Below are 5275 nucleotides of genomic sequence, written 5' to 3' on the forward strand. Positions count from 1 at the left end.
GAATACCTCATGCTAGGAGCTGTCTCTCTTTCCCTCATTCTTTAGTGGGACTTGGAAAGATAGTTGGGATTCCAGGACACCTAGCTAGGTGTGACCAAAGCTAAGGAAGCCAAACCCATATGACTTCCTCATTGTGTAATGACTAGAAAAGGCATCCTGCTCTGGAACCTGTACCCAGGCCTGGGTTTTTTTCCATTAATTGTGAATAGCCAGGTACTTACTTCATTTCCTCATACGATTACTGAGTGAGATTCCTTACAGCATTCCAGCCCATTAGTGGCTACAGGGCAGGGAATTAGCTGTGGCAATGAGATACAAGGGTTAGAAATAGTTAGAACACAAAATGTAGCTAGGAAAGGTTATGCCCTTAATCTTTGCAGCATGCAGCCCATTTGCCAGATATGATGATGTATTTAAGTATACCGAAACCTGGCTTAAATGAGCATGCAAAGGACTAACAGAAAGCAGTTTCTTAGCAGAGAGAAGGTGGTGGTTAAGGCTGTGCACCGGACTCTAGAGAGCTGGGTTCGGTTTCCAACTTCACCACAGACTTTCTATATGATTTTAGCCAAAGCATTCTGTGCCTCAATCCCTCGGCTTTAAAAGTAGCGATAATACTTGTCATCTTCCACTTTAGTTTGCCTCGTGAACTTGTCTTAGACTATATGCTTTTTGGGACAGATTCTCTCTCACACCATGTGTGTTCACATGGCTTCACACAAAGGCGCCCTGATCTCAGTAGGGGCCTTCCAGCCCCAACCCTAATGCAATTAATAATCATTACTAGGGAGGTGCCGTTAGTAAAAGATAAGGTTTCTGTTAATTGTGTTCTGGGTATGTTGGGGGGAGTCACTTAAGGCAGGGGCTTACTAATGATGATGCTGTTTTTCACTTTATTTGCATCTGATAATTAGAAAAAAAACAAAAGTTAAACATTTTGTGGAAATTGTAACCAGGTGTGAAAGGGGCACAAGATGCATGAAAAGTGAAAATTCATCTTTTAACTAAGCTGTTAAAAATTAGTTGAGTGTTCAAGAGGGAAAAAGCGCATGAGCTTCAAGTCATTTAGAGAAATCTTTTTTTTCTTCGTGGGACCCAAGAGCAGCAGAACGAGACTCCTCATCTAACCTATATTGCAACAATTAGTGCACGTCTGTAGCTGTGGGTGTTATGCATTTTCTACTTTACTGGTAAGTTTCAATTTGATTCTTTTTCAGAAAGATGTGGGGGCATTTTGCACTTCTCTTATCACTTCAGAACACAAATAGCATGACTTTATAACGTACCCTCCCTATTGACACTGCAAAACAGATACAACTCTCTTTAAACTTAAGTAACTCAAGTAGCAACCCAATTGTTTCTCTTCCCTACTCTTCACAGGGGATCAGAAATTGTAACTTACACTTATCAATACTTCCTTCCAATTTCTTTGCTAAGTACCTGGGACATCCTGCTGCCTTCACAAATGACATTTCAGTGCTACTTTACATCTCCACAGGAAGGCTCACAATGCTCTGTGTGTATATCTGAGGGGAAGAGCCACCTAAACATAAAAAATAGGTCACCAATGCTGTACTGGGAGGGAAGAGCTCCAGGAAGAGCAGAGAAGAATCATCATCAACGGAGGGCAGGGCAGCTGTGGCCTAAATTTTAATACCCCACTGCCATTCTCCAGAAGCCAGAATGATCATTTCTCTCTTCAGAGAAAGGAATTAGAAAAGTGTTATTGCTGCTTCTAACTGGGATTCTCCTGGGCTTGTATTGCGTGTCATGATGAGGTGAGATCTGAGACAATACCATTCACAGCCAACTGTTTACTGCAGTTTGGGTGACAGCAGGCCTAGTGTAGACATACAGTACCCTGTGTTTGGCATGCTGCCTATCAATTCTTTGCTGCAGTTTGGGTGTGAATAGAGTACAGTGTCTCAGATCCCACCTCGTGATGCAAAACACAGTAGTTTGCTAAATTCAAACACAAGCGGGGGAAAAGGACATGCTCCTGCCCTCTCCCCCAGCAATTTTTTCCAGCAGTGGGGGCTGTGGTGGGATCTGTGGTCTGCTGAGCATTTTAGACCCTGCCAGTTAAGACCCATAAAGAAATAAGACCTTTGTTTAGACTGCCACTGTTATGAGCCTCCCCAGAAATCTCCCTGCAATAGACACTTCAAGCCTATAGCAAGGGAAACCCAAACCAGGAACTTTCCTGTCATGAATCACCAGAGTAACAAGAGATAAATTGTGGCTTTAAGCTGTGCCTTTGCATGGGTGCAACAGGATCTCCAGGAGATATTAAACCTGAGGTGCTCAGGTGCCATGCCATTTGCAAGGAGAGGAAACCTTATAGACCAGAACAAGCAGAAGAAGGCTCATGCATCTCCTCATTCTGTTGTGAGAGGGTCACTCCACCTTGGGGTGCTAGTCTGGAGAAGTCCTGGCATTCGGCAGATGACAGGAACTGAACTAATATCTGGCTTTGTGTAGGGAATATCAGAGGAGGGGGAGAAGGGCTTTTGCACATACTTCCACTCTCTTCAGGGCATGGAACATCTGTTTCCAAGGGGGGTTATTATCTCACACGTTAACACCCTGCTTGTACATTTGGCTTCCAAAATAAATCACATTTTAAAAATATAGCACCAGTATAGGGTTGTCAGATGGCTGAAACAAAAATACCAAACACCCCCCCCCCCCAAAAAAAAACACCAGGAAAAAATTCTGTTGAAGAGAAAAAAAGGGGAGACCACCAAAACTGAGAGGAAAAAAAAGGACACCAAGACTTATTAAGCAAAAAAAAAAAAAAAAAAAAAAAAAAAAAAAAAAGCATGTCCCCTTTAAGAGTGAGTGCAGGGATAGGAGCAGGGGAGTAGTTGAGCACTAAGACCCAGGGGAGTCATTGCTTCCCCTTGACATTTTTGCCAGCAGCCTCGAGGAACCAGGTAATCATGGGTCCTGAGGTCAGGGGGTTGAAGGTGTTGAGGTTGGTGGGGACTCGGGGGAGAGAAGAGGCCAGGCACTGAGTGTTTGTAGGATTGCCAGGTACCTGGTATTTTCTCCTCCTGGCTGGGGAGAAAAAAAAATCAGAAAATATCGGACATCTTAGGTGTCTGGTATTTTCTGAATTTTTTACCGGACAGGAGGCAAAAATATCGGATTGTCCAGGTGAATACCGGACACCTGGCAACCCTACACCAGTATGCCTGGTGCTTTACAGAAATGTTAATGTCTTCTATGGAAACACCACCCTCATCACCATAGGCACACCATAGCAATGCATTATGTGTCATGACTAGCATCTGTCAAAAGCAGTTAATTCACTCACAGGCTCCCTGGGGGCAGAGTTGTGTGTGTAGTGAAGTGTTTGGCTTGTGGTTTAAGTGTACTTGCTTCTCTCTCTTTAGGTTACAGAAGGCATAGAGGAAAAGACACATCTTGCACTTGGAACAGAATGGCCGTGTCCAGACTCAGGGGGTTTTTCGGGAAAAGTAGCCTTTTCCCGAAAAAACTTCCCCTGCATCCAGACTCAAGCCGCGTTCTTTCGAAATAATTTCGAAAGAACGCGGCTTTTCTTTCGATGGCGGTAAACCTCGTTTCACGAGGAAGAACGCCTTCTTTCGAAAGTTCCTCTTTCGAAAGAAGGCGTTCTTCAATGTAAAGAGGCCGTCTTCGAAAGAGAGCATCCAGACTCGCTGGGTGCTCTCTTTCGAAAAAGAGAATTTCTCTTTCGAAAGATCCGCCTGCAGTCTAGATGCGATCTTTTGAAAGAGGCTCTTTCGAAAGATGCTTTCGAAAGAGCCTCTTTCGAAAGAAGCCTGCAGTCTAGACATAGCCAATGTGATTAAGTTTGGAAGGGTCCTTTGCTCCTGTGGGACTTGGTTCTAGTCACCCTTGAGAAAGCTCTGTCGCCTGCATATATGAGTTTGACTCTTGAAATGAAAAGGTCCCTACCCTGAAGTATTTACAGTAAAAGAACTTGAGACTGGACACCGTTATTCCCATCTATAAACCCATTAACTTCAATGGGATTTAAGTGCCACTTTAAAGGAGAGCCTAGAGCAGTATGTAAGGATGATGGAAATCTGCAGGGAATTTCCTTGCAATATGCAGTAGACTGAGGGCATTTAACCAAAAACTATGGGGATTTTCCCCATCATATTCTACTTGACTTTAGGCCTTTAAGGCCAGATATCATAATACATAAGGAGGCTCACTAATCAAATGTCCCCCCAATCCTGCTGCTAAAAATAATAAAAAGCAATTATATGATTTGCTGAACTTTTCTGCTTGTGCTTCCCGGAGAATTGAATCGAGCATTCACTGACCATCTAGAGCCCTTCCCTCCCAACAAACACAGTCTCCATGGCTATGTCTACACTGGTGCATTCTCATGCAAAAACTCTTTTGAGGAAGAGTTCTTCTGCAAAAACTCTTCCAGAAAAGAGCATCTACTCTGGCATGTGCTTTTGAGCAAGAGATGTGCTTTTGCACAAGAGCAACTATGCCAGTGTAGACGCTCTCTTGTGCAAGAAAGCTCTGATGGCCATTTTAACCATACGGCTTTCTTGCACAAGAAATTCATGTAGCCTGTCTACACTGGCCTCTTCTGGAAGAGCTCTTGCACAAGAGGGCTTATTCCTGAGCGGGAGCATCAGAGTTCTGGTGCAAGAAGCCCTGATTTTATACAAACAGACATATGAGCATTCCACCTGGATGGTTTGCTCTGGGTGCTGGACCAAATCAGCACAGCACGCAGGCCATCTGAAACAACTTTGAAAAGGGATATGCACATGCCTGCCTGGCAGACAGCTGAGCTGAGCTCCATGCAAAGAGCAGAAGGGATTTGAGGGATTATGGGCCATTTCTGGAGGCCAGTCAGGACACAGCATCAATTCAGCAATCAGACGGGAATAACTGGCCCCCCAGCACTGTATCTAGAGCACAGCAAGTTCTACATTTGTCATTGAGGTGGTTTACCTAGAACCCAGCAACTAAGGAATTAGTGCACACTAAGTGCCTTGCCAGCATGGACACCTCTGGAGTTATAGTGCTGAGAGCTGATTTACTGCACAGTAACTTGCCAATGTGAACTTGGCCTGAAAAAAATCCATAGAGTTGGATGCCCAAAACGTATTCAAATTCACTGATACCCAGGCACCAAAAACCTTCAGGCTCCTTTGAAAGTATCAACCTAAATCACTTGCCTGAATTCACACAGGAAGACTGTGGTAAAGCCTCCTATTAAGTACAGCTCTCCCAAAGTCCTACTTTGGTACTTGGT

This window comes from Pelodiscus sinensis, chromosome 3, assembly GCF_052426305.1.
Source record: "Pelodiscus sinensis isolate ZL-2025 chromosome 3, ASM5242630v1, whole genome shotgun sequence".
Taxonomy (NCBI): domain Eukaryota; kingdom Metazoa; phylum Chordata; order Testudines; family Trionychidae; genus Pelodiscus; species Pelodiscus sinensis.